This window comes from Lynx canadensis, chromosome A1 (assembly GCF_007474595.2).
Source record: "Lynx canadensis isolate LIC74 chromosome A1, mLynCan4.pri.v2, whole genome shotgun sequence".
Taxonomy (NCBI): Eukaryota; Metazoa; Chordata; class Mammalia; order Carnivora; family Felidae; genus Lynx; species Lynx canadensis.
This window is the reverse complement of record NC_044303.2, coordinates 97883207-97897247: the sequence shown is the minus strand read 5'-3', so window position 1 is coordinate 97897247 and position 14041 is coordinate 97883207. Positions and strand designations below refer to the sequence as shown.

The window sequence follows — 14041 nt, the reverse complement described above, 5'->3', positions numbered from 1 at the left end:
ACACCTTCTGGGCCAAGGCAGGGCCGATATCTGCAGATCTCTGTAAAGATGAGGAAAACATCGCTGGGAGCAGCTCATTTCTCTTGCTAACGACTTTCCTGAGGGAATGGCGGCCAGTGCTGATTCACACTGAGGTGGGTTGCTGTGTCAATGCTGAAGGCACCCTCCAGTGCCTGTCTCTGCTCCCTGATTTGCTACCAGAGCCCGAATGCCGGGTTTATGAGAATGCTTGCTATGGTCAGTGATTTAAATAGTCCTTGAATTAATTTCTCACGGCACTAACACAACCAGGTAGTACAGAGGCCAATGAGTAACTTTGAAAGTCCTTCAGTAAGCACTCCATAAGCAGAGAAAGGTCAGATTTAGAGCCTGGGAAACACACCTCTCTCAGAATAACATAAATAGAAATCCCCAATTATGATCCACAATCATTCTCGAGTCCTTTGTGCCTGGGGAAATTCTAAAGCTCTGTGCGCCATAAATGGCAGTGGTTTATTGCACCTCACCATACAGGGTGTTTGGGGATTTTTCCCCCCATTATTTGCGAAGCCTGGAAAAAGAATAATGAGTAGAGCTGAGTAAGACAGTTTTCCCTCAAATGAGTTAGTCAGATGCTGCAGGCAGAATGTCAGGCAAAAATCCAGGGAGGAGTAAATACCGTGGTAGATAATTAATGGCTGTGACAATAGAAATATGATTCCTTGAGTCCTGGCTGATGCTAACTAACGCACACGGAGTCAACAGAAAAGGTTTCCAAGCTACAATAAAAAAACAAAAACAAAAACAAAAAATTGAAAATAAGTTACCAAAAGTCTGCCGCAAGAGTTCATTCTTTCACTAAATATTTCTTTTTTTTTTAAGTTTATTTATTTTGAGAGAGTGAGCAAAAGTAGGGGAGGGGCAGAGAAAGAGGGGGAGAGACAGCGAGAATACCAAGCAAGCTCCGTGCTCTCAGCACAGAGCCTGATGCGGGGCTCAAACACACAAAACCATGAGATCATGACCTGAGCCAAAACCAGGAGTCAGACACTTAACTGACTGGACCACCCAGCCACGCCCTTTTACTAGGTTATTTCTATGATAACTCTTCTCCAAACAGTTCAAAGTGTTGTATTAAATAAGAATGTAAGTTTAGACACTGTCAGAGGGCAATCCTCTGGTAGTTGTGGGAGAAAAGATGAGAGATGGAAAAAACCAATAACCGAGATGGAGGTGATTCCAGATGCCCGGAGACAGAGCAATGGCTAGATCTTTTGGTGTGAAACATTTAACTAAAGGATTCAGAATACAGCCAAGGCCCTGTACTATAGCGCTCTCGAAAACGGGGGGGGGGGGGGGGGAGTTTATCCCAACTTGGGGGGCACATGGCATCTTGAGTCTTGGAATCCTCCAGAAGATTTCAGATCCAGAACATAACATGACACAATTCCCCAAACGCTTCTCCTAACACCCTTCTGCCATTAATATGGTTCCCTCGAATACCACGTTTACTTATGGAGACATAAATGCCTCCAACTCACCACAAACTTGTATTCCTGCCATTGTGTCAGGGTTCCTGTTCAGCTTTGGATCTGCTCAAACCAGTATGATTTCAGAATCAGGCCCCACCAGCTCAGGAACTTCTGAGAAGTAGACCTGTATTATACTCAGGCTGAGAAGTCACCAGTCAAGGTCCATCTCAGAAGTCTCAGCAAAGAAACGTGAAACCCCGGTGGCTCTGTTATCCCTGGCTTGTCGTTATCCATCTATGCAACTCAGGGAATGTGAAACTGATTGGTCAGAAGTGGGTCACATGCCACTTTTAGGGTTGGGGGTGAAATGAGGGCCACCTGCATTGATAATAGGAGAACAGTAGATTCCTAGTTACAGTTGGAAACTACTAGAAAGAGAATAAATGAATTCTGAGCAGCCAAGAAACAACACATGTCCATCTCAACCACTTTTCACCCTTTCCTCTCCACAGTCTCCAGTATGGGCCCATTTGCCTTCCAAGGAACATTTGAAGTCTGAAGAAAGGGCAAATGGAACTGTTGGCATTGTGCAATATGGTGGCCCTGACTATTAGCACACTGGTCACTGCTATGTGATGAGCATCATTAAATATCTGTTTCAGTATCTGCTCATATCGTTTGTTAATTTCTATTGTCATCAAGTTACACTCACACATGCACGCTCACACACACACACACCTCAGGGAAACAAGCTAAGCTAATGACAACACCTGACAGCAACAACAAAGACCTCAGATAGTAACCATCATGGTCAGGGTTGTAGAAAGCATTTATTACCAGTATTTTCAAATCATCTTAGAACAAGGCATGTTATCTATGCAAAATGCACATTAAATAACTCACCTGTTTCAGGTAAACACCTTTATTTCCCCTTTTTAGAACTAAAGTTAAAAAAATTTCTTAGGGGCACCTGGGTGGCTCAGACAGTTAAGCTCCCGACTTAAGCTCAGGTCATGAGATCACAGTTCGTAAGTTCAGGGCCCTGCATCAGGCTCTGTGCTAACAGCTCAGAGCTTGGAGCCTGCTTCAGACTCTGTGTCTCCCTCTCACTCTGCCCCACCCCGGCTCACGCTGTGTCTCTCTCAGTCTCTCTCTCTCTCTCTCAAAAACAAAAAACAAAAACAAAAAAAAAAAACTAAACTAAATGTTAAAAAAAAAGTTTTTTTTAAAGAGCAGATAATTTTACCCATATCTGGTTCCCATATTAACCACATAGTATCAAATCAATTATTGAGTGGTTATTAGGAAGGAGCAATTGTCCTTCCATAATGAGACATCTTTTCCAAATTATCAGAGCAACAAGGAGATATAACAGTTTTTCCCAGGAAAGACATCCTGTTTCCTCAGGGTGATTCAATTCTACCCCCACCATCTGTAGCTTGCCACTGGAAAATCTCACTATCAGCCTTTGGGGTAATCCTGAGGAGAATGACTCCTGAGAACTAGGTCTCCTGATGTTCTCTGACCTGCGGTGAAGCGACATAGGCTCAGGAGCTGGAAGGTCAGGACACCATTCTGCTGGTCTCAATAGTGCATGAGCTGCAGAAGAATGAACCTGGACCACTTTCTGACACCAAACACAAAAATAAACTCAAAATGGATGAAAGACCTCAATGTAAGACAGGAAGCCATCAAAATCCTCAAGGAGAAAGCAGGCAAAAACCTCTTTGATCTTGGCCACAGCAACTTCTTACTCAACACATCTCCAAAGGCAAGGGAAACAAAAGCAAAAATGAACTATTGGGACCTCATCAAAATAAAACGTTTCTGCACAGCAAAGGAAACAATCAGCAAAACTAAAAGGCAATGGACAGAATGGGAGAAGGTATCTGCAAACGACATATCAGATAAAGGGTTAGTGTCCAAAATCTATAAAGAACTTATCAAACTCAACACTCAAAAAACAATCCAGTGAAGAAATGGGCAGAAGACATGAATAGACACTTCTCCAAAGAAGACATCCAGATGGCTGACACATGAAAAAATGCTCAACATCACTCATCATTCAGGAAATACAAATCAAAACCAAAATGGGATACCACCTCACACCTGTCAGAATGGCTCACATTAACAACTCGGGCAACAACAGATGTTGGCCACGATGCGGAGAAAGAGGAGCCCTTTTGCGCTGCTGGTAGGAATGCAAACTGGTACAGCCACTCTGGAAAACAGTATGGAGGTTCCTCAAAAAATTAAGAATAGAACTACCCTACGACCCAGCAATTGCACTACTGGTATTTATCCAAAGGATACAAAAATGCTGATTTGAAGGGGCACATGCGCCCCAATGTTTATAGCGGCACTATTCACAGTAGCCAAAGTATGGAAAGAACCCAAATGTCCATTGACGGATGAATGGATAAAGAAGATGTGGTATACACATACAATGGAATATCACTCAGAGATCAAAAAGAATGAAATCTTGCCATTTGCAACACTGTGGATGGAACTAGAGTGTCCTATGGTAAGCAAAATAAGTCAGTCAGAGAAAGGCAATTATCATATGATTTCATTCATATGTGGAATATAAGAAACAGATGAACATAGGGGGAGGGAAGCAAAAATAAGATAAACACACAGAGGGAGACAAACCATAAGAGACTCTTAAATATGGAGAACAAGCTGAGGGTTGCTGGCAGGGTATTGGGTGCGGGGATGGGCTAAAATGGGTGATGGGCAGTAAGAAGGGCACTTTGCTGGAATGAGCACTGGGTGTTATATGTAAGTGATGAATCACTAAATTCTATTCCTGAAATCATTATTACACTGTATGTTAACTTGGATTTAAACTTAAAAATAATAAAAAAACATATAAGTAGATAATTGAACTCTTATTTAAAAAACAAAAACAGTGCAGGGGCAAAGGCACCCTGTGTACAATGGCTAAAACACAGGCAGCCTGGGCTATCTTCCCAGCTCTTAATTTACCAGCTAGGTGTCCTTCAGCCATCCTTTCTTTCTGAGCCTGACTTTTCTCCCCTGTAAAATGATGATCAGAATTTATACCTTCCCTCCGACTTCGGCTCAGTTAGTTAAGTGGCTGACTCTTGGTATCAGCTCTGGTCATGAACTCATGGTTCGTGAGTCTGAGTCCCAAATCAGGCTCTCTACTTCAGTGCTTGGGATTCTCTGTCTCTCTGCCCTTCCCCTGCCCTCTTGCTCTCTCTCAAAAATAAATAAAAACATTTAACAACAAAAAAGGAATTCATACTTTCTCAAGTTGTAATGGAAAACAAGATGGCACACTGAATTTAGCCAGGCCCTCAATACTAAGTTAGTTTGGATTGAGCTTTTTATTTGTGTTGTGTTGTGGGGGTTTTGTTGTTGTTGTTGTTTGTTGTTGTTGTTGTTGTTGTTTTAAGCACCAGGAGACAAAGCTTGGGGTGAGCTCTCACTGCCATTAGGAGGACTATCATTGACAACTTGTAGCAGCCTTAAACTGAGCAGGGGAACACAATTGGGTAACCTGGTCCTTCACTGAAAATAAGAAAATAACCCTTTGCCTACCAACCTGAAAGAGCTAGCAAGCAAATCTTAGGCAGCCTAAAGAATGTTTTATGTACCTAATATCCCCTTTCTACACAGTGTATACTCCTAGCTTACATTATTTTTTTAATAATTTTTTTTATTAGTATTATTCTTAAAGTTTAACATTTTGGTCTTTGTGACTCATTTATGTAAACTTTTTTTTTTTGGTTAAAAGTTTTCATTTTTTGTTTCTTTTAACAGTTTTATTGATGCATAATTTACAGAACCCCAAAATTCACCTGTTTTAAGTGTGTGATGCAATGACTTCTAGTAAATTTACAGTTATGCAATCAAGGTATGTTTTCTGCGTGTGTGTTTCATGTGTGCATTAATACTTTCTGTGTACATACCCATGTTGACACTGATGTATCAGTTACAAATTATTACTTTTGCTTTTTGTTTAATATTCAAAGTTCATCTCTGATTGACCCAATTCTCTTCAATTACATTTAGAGTTGCATAAAAAAGTAGCAACTGAAGCGCATATTAGATGATTTAACAAATTAGACTACATGTGTGTTTACAACTACTAATCTATTTTTCAAATATTTCATATTATTGCATATTGCTCGTTATAAAATTCTGCCTTTAACATCTCAGATTAGAGCAGAATCCTATATTATTGTTTTCAATTTTTATGACCTGACTGGCTGAATGGCAAAATTCTGAATTTTTTGATTAGTTTTATTTTTTATGCTGTAAAAAAAAGTTTTTATTTTAATTCCAGTTAATTAACATACAGTGTTATATGAGGTTCAAGTGTACAATATAGTAATCCAACATTTCCATACATCACCTGGCACTCATCACGAGTGCCCTGGTCAATCCCTACCGCCTACTTCCCCCATCTCTCGGCCCACCTCCCCTCTGGTAACCGTCAGTTTGTTCTCTAGAGTTAAGAGTCTGTTTCTTGATTTGTCTTTCTCTCTCTCTTTTTTTTTTTCCTTTGCTTGTTTGTTTCGTAAATTCCATATATGAGCGAAATCATATGGTAACTGTCTTTCTCTGACAGACTTATTTCCCTAGCATTGTACTCTTTAGCTCCATCTGTCATTGGAAATGGCAAGGTTTCATTCTTTTTCATTATTTTGACTCTTAATTTTGGCTCAAGGATATAATGCAATCCATCACAGAGTCCAAAAAGGAAAAGTTCAGAGCATTTTTAATAGTGATAGCTTCTATTTATTGAGGATGTACCAGACATTCTGTTCTGAGTGTTTTATGTGCCTTAAATGATCATTTGAGGTAGGATATACCCACTTTACAGATGAGGAAACATTGGCTCAAAGAAATGAAACCACTTTCCCAAGCTTCAACTACAAAGCTGATTTCCTTCACCTGAGGACACTTTACAGCCTTCCAAAATAATTTAAATGTTTGTTTGCTTCTTTATTTCTTTTTAGAGAGGGGTGAGGGGCAGAGAGAGAATAATCACAAATGCTTAAAAATTATAAACCTGAATTTGAAAGTTTCCTCATAATACTTAAGGACAAGCTTTAATTTTATGTATTTATTTTATTTTATTTATTTATTTACATTTATTTATTTATGAGAGACAGAGTGAGACAGTGTGGGAGCGGGGGAGGAGCAGAGAGAGAAGGAGACATAATCCGAAGTAGGCTCCAGGCTCTGAGCTGTCAGGGCCCGAACCCACCAACCATAAGATCATGACCTGAGCCGAAGTGGGAGGCTCAACTGACTGGCCCACCCAGGAGCCCCTAATTTTTTATACAGTGAGAGAGAAAGAGTTGGGGGTGCAGAGAAAGGTGGGGACAAAGGATCCAAAGCAGGCTCTGTACTGACAGCAGAGAGCCTGGAGAGGGGCATGAACCGTGAGATCATGACCTGAGGTGAGGTCAGAAGCTCAACCAGTTGAGCCAGCCAGGTGCCCCAAGGACAGACTTTAATTCTGCATTCTAGCTGGTGTGTGTCCACTAACCATGGTAGGTGCCCACTAGTCTGTTTCTTGGCAAGGTTTCCTGGGATTAGAGGTTTCTTAGGTTCCCTCTCCCTTCTCTATTCCACAGGGAATGCAAAACCAACCTGACAATCACCCTGTATCAATCAGAACCCTTTCAGTTATGAGGAAAGAAACTTGACTCAAACTGGCTTAAGCAAAAGGATCAAATGTGTTATTGGCTCTTGAAACTAAGAAGTCTAGGGGCACCTGGGTGACTCAGTTGGTTAAGCACCGGACTCTTTTTTTTTTTTTTTTAATGTTTTATTTATTCTTGAGAGAAAGGGAGACAGAGCATGAGTGAGGGAGGGGCACAGCAAGAGAGGGACACAGAACCCAAAGCAGACTCCAGGCTCTGAGCTGTCAGCGCAGAGCCCAACATGGGGCTCGAACTCACGAGCCATGAGATCACGACCCAAGTCGAAATCGGATGTTCAGCCTACTGAGTCACCCAGGTGCCCCAAGCCACTGGACTCTTGACTTTGGCTCCGGTCATTATCTCCAGTTAGTGAGTTTGAGCCCCGCCCCCCGCACCACACTGACAGTGCAGAGCCTGCTTGGGATCCTCTCTCTCTCTCTCTCTCTCTGCCCTTTCCCTGCTCATTCTCTCTCTCTCTCTCTCTCTCTCTCTCAAAAATAAAAATTAAAAAAAATCAAAAGAATTAAAAAAATAAAGAAGCAAACTAAGAAGTCCAAGAGAAGACTTACTGCAGACATGGCTCAAAGCATCACCTTCTTCTCCTCCTGGAAACACACTGGCTGTTAGAAGTTCCAGACTCAAAAGCTCATGATTTCAAGTCCGGTGGGATGAAAGAATGGTTCTTTGCCTGTTTCTCAAACAAAAGTCCTTGGATGATCTATAGCTGAGCTGATCGTGTGACTCTATTACATATTCATCCCGGAATCAACGGCTGACTCAACGGGGATGAAATAGTCTGATTGGTCAGACCCAGGTTCTGTGCCCAACTGTCATTAGAGTTGATATCAGTACCTGGATAGAGAGTGTGGGACAGGTGGTAGTCCTAAAGAAAAACCAAGGTGTTGTTAACAATAGAATGAAAATGGATGCCCAGCAGCAAATGTAAATGACCACAATGTAATGGGTCCTAATGCCCTATGAGCCTAGGGATTCTCAATTACATACATTCTAAAGTCCCTGAACATGGAATGACAAAAAGACCTAACATTAGGGGCACCTGGGTGGCTCAGTCGGTTGCGTATCCAACTTTGGCTCAGGTCATGGTCTCATGATTCATGAGTTTCAGCCCCATATTGGGCTCTGTGAGGACAGCTCAGAGCCCGGAGCCTGCGTGGAATTCTGTGTCTCTCCCTCTCTGCCTCCTCTGCTCGCACCCTGTCTCTCTCTCTCTCTCTCAAAAAAGTAAATAAACACTAAAAAAAAATTTTAAAAGAAGACGTAACATTAGAAATCAGGATAATTCCTAAAACACAGATAAAAACTGCCAACATATGGACAGAGGTCCTATGTTCTAAGTATGGATTCAGTTAATATAAAGCACCTTTCACGCAAAAATTAAGTTATGCCAGAGTCAATATCTGTGTTTCCATAGCAGTAAAACAAGTGTCAATCATCCCTCTTCTCCCACACTGACATTGTCATGACCTTGGAAATTCCACAGTTTAAAACAAAGAAGCCATAACAGGGACTAAAGGAGCCACAGGCAAGCAGGTGCCAAAATTTTCAGCTTATCCCGAAGAGCTAGCAGAGGAGAAAGTTTCTACTCAGATGGTGTCCATCTGGTTTACGTATTGTATACATAGAGTTTATGTGAAACCTACAGCCAGAGACAAGGGTGATGCAGAAGGAACAGGCCACTCACCTTTCAGAGAGCTAGAATCCACCAAGAACAGAAGCTCAGCTAAGGCACGGGGGAATGAAACGGGTCATTGTTGGAGGAGCCTGCAGACTGGTAAGATGGAATTGGGTTTTGCTTGAATGAAACTGTTAGCACCGCCCCGGAACCCTTGATGGAATATGTTAGTGTATTCCGAAAATAAAGAGAAAGTGCAACATAATAGTGAATATTTTCAAAATGAAGATTAATATTTAACTCTGAATTTGAATCTTTCTCAAATATAAACTAATTTAACATGCCCCAAAGACTTGGGGTGCCTGGGTGGCTCAGTCGCTTAGTCAACTGACCGACTCTTGATTTCAGCTCAGGTCATGGTCTCAGTTTTGTGAGTTTGAGTCCCAGGTCGGGCTCTGCACTGACAGTGCAGAGCCTGCTTGGGATTCTGTCTCCCTCTGGCTCTGCCCCTCACACTCTTACTCTCTCTGTGTCTCTTGAAATAAATAAATAAACTTAAATACAATAAAATACCCCGAGGATTAAGCTGGTCTCCTAAAGAAACTCTCTGTTTATTAGATTCCTTCCTCACAAAATAGCATGGACAATACCTATGTATATTTCAAATGTAAACTTCAACAGAAAGCATTTTCTTAGAAAAGGCAGCTGTCAACCACACCAGGATCTCAGCCCAGAGACCTGAGTTCAGCTCCCACTCGACACCACCCCATCACTTCCACATCCTCCTCATCTCCAGGTGGTGGTGGTGATGATGATGATGATAATGATAATGATGATGGTGGTGGTGGTACCTCCCAGGAATTAATCACTTACTATATGTGAGGCGCTCTTCTGTGCCTGAGCGTTTGCCATGGATGATATAGAAGTACCACAGTTATCTCCACTTAACAAGTAAAAATAACAAGAGACAGAGAAAACAAGTAACCTGTGCAAAGTGACAGCCATTCAGCGGCTCCCTCACCCACCTGTTTAACCCAACCATCCAATTTGTGGACGGGATAGTAAAAATCTCCATTTTCTCACTTTCCGTAACATGCCAGTTGTTACGTCTAAATATTGTAATCAGCCTTCTGATTTGGATATTCCTGAACAAGCCTCACATGAGTAAGGGCAGGACTAAGGTGAACTGGGTCACTTTGTGACGGCCACTTTCTTACGCCCACCGCAGCACATTCTGTCATTGAACATCTGGAACCAGAGAAGACGAATACTAAGAATTCACTTCAGCCACCTACCCATGCTGGGAGCTGTAGGATGCCGTGCAGAGAGTAGGGCTCTCAGTATCAGTCCTGGGTTCAAGCCCGGCTCCCCCGCTTGGCAGCTGAGTCATGAGGAAAATTTCTTATCTTCTCAGTGTCAGTTTCTCCTCTGCGGGGAGTGACACCACATACCTCACAGTACAGACTACCCTACAAAACAGCTAACAGCTTCATCCTGGCCCCCAGTACACACTTCACTATAATAGCATCATACTCAGGGTGGGAAGGTTTGAATCCCCAGATGATCACTAGAAGATATCTGCAGAAGGGACAGAAAACTCAGAAGACAGGAAAGGACCAAATTTAGAGATAGCCATTCTATCTCTGCTAGAACTAATCTTGACTAAAAAAACCCCAAATGTGCTACTTCCTCTTTCCTGGAACAAAGAACGAATGTATCATCTGTGAGAACTTCCATCAAAGTTTCCCCTGATCCGCTGTCACTTCTACACAAACGTTTTCGGATTACGACCAGCAGCGGCATACCAGTGGTGAGGAAAGGAACTGGCGAGGGGCTTGGGGGGCACCGATCAGGCCATCAGCCTCTACCTTTACCCGAATGACCTCAGGAACGTCACTTGTTGAGAGGTACTAGGAAGCTGATGGTTCATCACACCTCAGGGAAGTAAGATCCTTGTTCCGACTCATTTGTCCTCTTTCTTGGTAATCTGCTTCCCCATTACCAAAGCTATTTTTTTAATTAAGGACAAATTTTTAACGTTCATTCATTTTTGAGAGACAGAGCATGAGTAGGGGAGGTGCAGAGAGAGAGAGAGAGAGAGAGAGAGAAAGACACAGAATCCAAAGCAGGCTCTAGGGTCTGAGCTGTCAGCACAGAGCCCAACTTGGGGCTCAAGCTCACAGACCACTGTGAGGTCATGACCTAAGCTGAAGTTGAATGCCACTGAACCACCCAGGCGCCCCTATGAAAACTATCCTTAAAACAACTCTTACTCCCCTGACAAGATAGATCAAGAAGAAGGTCGAGAGGGTAAGAGGTTGGCTCAGTGGCTTATACCTCAGAAGTTGCTTTGGCCCAACCACTATCCTCATCATCCCCAAACAAGATTTGACCGTTCGTGTCTGTCAGACATCACAACTACTTGCTGGGTGGCTGCTGACATTAAGCCTAAGTGACCAGTGAGCCAAGTGGTTTGGAACCCTAACATTTAACTCCAAAACATCTTCATGGTATTTGCTACCTCAAGTTGACAGTCAGTCACTCTTAGAGATGTTTCACAAGAACACTTGATGAATCTTATGAGTAAAAGCAGACACAAAAGAAGATATATTGACCGATTCCATTTATATGAAGTTTAAAAACAGGCAAAACTAATCTCTAGTGCTAGAAGTCAGAACAGTGGACACCTCGGGTGGGGGATTTCTGGGTGAGAGAAAGAAGAAATGTTCTTTTCTTAATTGAAGTCCCGGTTAACCGGTGTATTTACTTTGTGAGAAATGTCTAGAACTGTACCCTTATGATTTTCTATATGTATGTTATACTTTAGAGAGTTTATTGAAAGAAAGAGGAGGAGCAGGAGGGAACAAAAGAAAGAATGAAAGAAAATAGGGGCACCTGAGTGGCTCAGTGGGTTGAGCATCCAACTTTTGATTTCAGCTTAGGTCAAGATCCCAGAGTTGTGGGATCAAGGCCCGCACTGGGCTCCATGCTGAGCATGGAGCCTGCTTGGGATTCTCTATCCCTCTCCCTCTGCCCCTCCCCAGCACATGCACATGCTCTCTCTCTCTCTCAAAAAAAAAAAAAAAGAAAAGAAAAAACAGTCTGAAAAGATGTGACATTAATTAAAATCACAATGATCCATCACTACACATGTATTAGAACAGCTAAAGTAAGAAACATTGATCATGCCCAATGCTGACAAGGATTTGGAGAAACTGGATCTCATACATTGCTGCTGTGAAAGTAAAATGGCATAGATACTCTGAAAAAAAATTTTTTTTTTTGCAGTGTTTACCATACAATTCAGCACTCATGCTCTTGGACATTTATCTCAGAGAAATAAAAATTTATTTCCCCCTAAAACATGTATACAAATGTTCATAGCACAAATGTTTATGTATGGTAGAAAAATATTAGAAAGAATTCCAATGTCCTTCAATGGATGAATGGTTGGACAAACTCTAGAATGTCCACATAATGGAATACTACTCAGAAATAAAAAGGGATGAATTGCTGATACAAGCAGCAACCAGAATGGACCCCCTAGGGCATTCTGCTTTGGTGGAAAAAGGCAATCTCAAAAGATTACATACTCTTTCTGTCCCTTTCCAACGTTTAAGGTGTCGAAATGAGGATGTGGTGTGTCCTCTGGCGTGAAATTCTGGATTTCCCTGGGTCTTCTGGTAGGAGTCGTGATCTACTAGCCTGACAACACAGGAGCCAAAAATCTGTATATCATCTCTCTGAAAGGGATCAAGGGTCAACTGAACAGACTTCCTGCTGCTGTGGATGTCATGGTGATGGCCATAGTAAAGAAAGGCACAGCAGAGCTCAGAAAGAAGGTACATACAGCAGTGGCAATTTGACCACAAAAGTCATATTGGAGGACAGACGGTGTGTTTCTCTATTTTGAAGATAAGGTGGAGGTCATAGCAAAATACAAGGCAAAATGAACGACTGTGCTGTCACTGGACCAGTTGCAAAAGAGTGTATAGACTTGTGGCCAAGGATTGCATCCAACGCTGGCACCATTGCACAATTCTTTGGTGTCTTTGTTAAAAATACTAATAAAAATTATTTGTTCCCCCCAAAATTACATACTTTATGAGTCCATTTATACAACACTCCCAGAATGATAAAACCACAGAGCTGGAGAACAGATGACTGGTTTCTAGGGATGGGAGGGGGATGAAGTAGGCGGGGGTGTGAGTACAAAGAGGTGGGTGGCCTGAGAGAATTCCTTTGTGGTAATGAAACTGTTCTGTGTCTTTTCATAATTTTTTAAAATTATTTTTCAGTTTATTTATTTTGAGAGAGAAAGTGCACAAGAGGAGTAGGGGCAGAGAGAGAGGGAAAAGTGAATTCCAAGCAGGCCCTGCACCATCAGCACAGAGCCTGATGCAGGGCTTGAACCCACAAACCATGGGACCATGACCTGAGCCAAAACCAAGAGTCAGACGCTTAACGACTGAACCACCCAGGCGCCCCCGAAACAGTTCTGTATCTTGATTTTGGTGGTAGTTACACAAATCTATATATGGGATAAAATTACATAGGCCTCTACACACACAAATGCAGTAAAAAAATAATGAACGAGGGGCACCTGAGTGGCTCAATCGGTTAAGCATCTGCCTCCTGATCTCAGCTCCGATCTTCAACTCAGGGTCATGAGTGCAAGCCCCGCATTGGGCTCCAATGCTGCATGGAGCCTACTTAAAAAAAAAAAAAAAGTAACGAATGTTATTTAGTGAAAATTAAATAAGGTCTGTAGTCTGGTACCAACCTACTGATGTCAGTCCCTGGTTTTGATATTGTACTGCACCTCCACAACAGGTCACAGCTGGAGAAAGCTGGGTGAAGGGTACATAGGACTCTTCATACTATTTTTACAACTTCTTAGAAGTCTTTAATTATTTTAAAAAGAAAAGTGTACAAAACAAAGAGAGAGAGAGAGAAGACTCTTCCACCCTGGCCAGTTTTGATTAGCCCCTTGTGTGTTTGCAAAGCCCGTGCCCTTCGGGCAGGGTTGTTACCACATAACTCCTGTGTCCTACCGTCAGGCACTGTCAGATGAAAACACACAGTATTACGTGGAAGCTCATCTACAGAAAACACTCACGAATGGTGAGGGAGAGGAGCAACCAAATTATGCTTCTTAGGTTCACTGGTTCACGTCTCTTAATTCTGGGGCTTGTATGCTATGCATAGTGGGTTCCATATTAACTCTGAATTTAAGACTGACCCTTTAACTGAAAGTGGAATCTTCATATATG

General features: G+C 42.1%; 1 pseudogene; it reads left to right on the top strand.

Annotated features, from left to right (window-relative positions):
* Positions 1–9861: 9861 nt before the first annotated feature.
* On the top strand, positions 9862–12876 carry LOC115515405 (annotated as a pseudogene).
* Positions 12877–14041: the final 1165 nt, after the last annotated feature.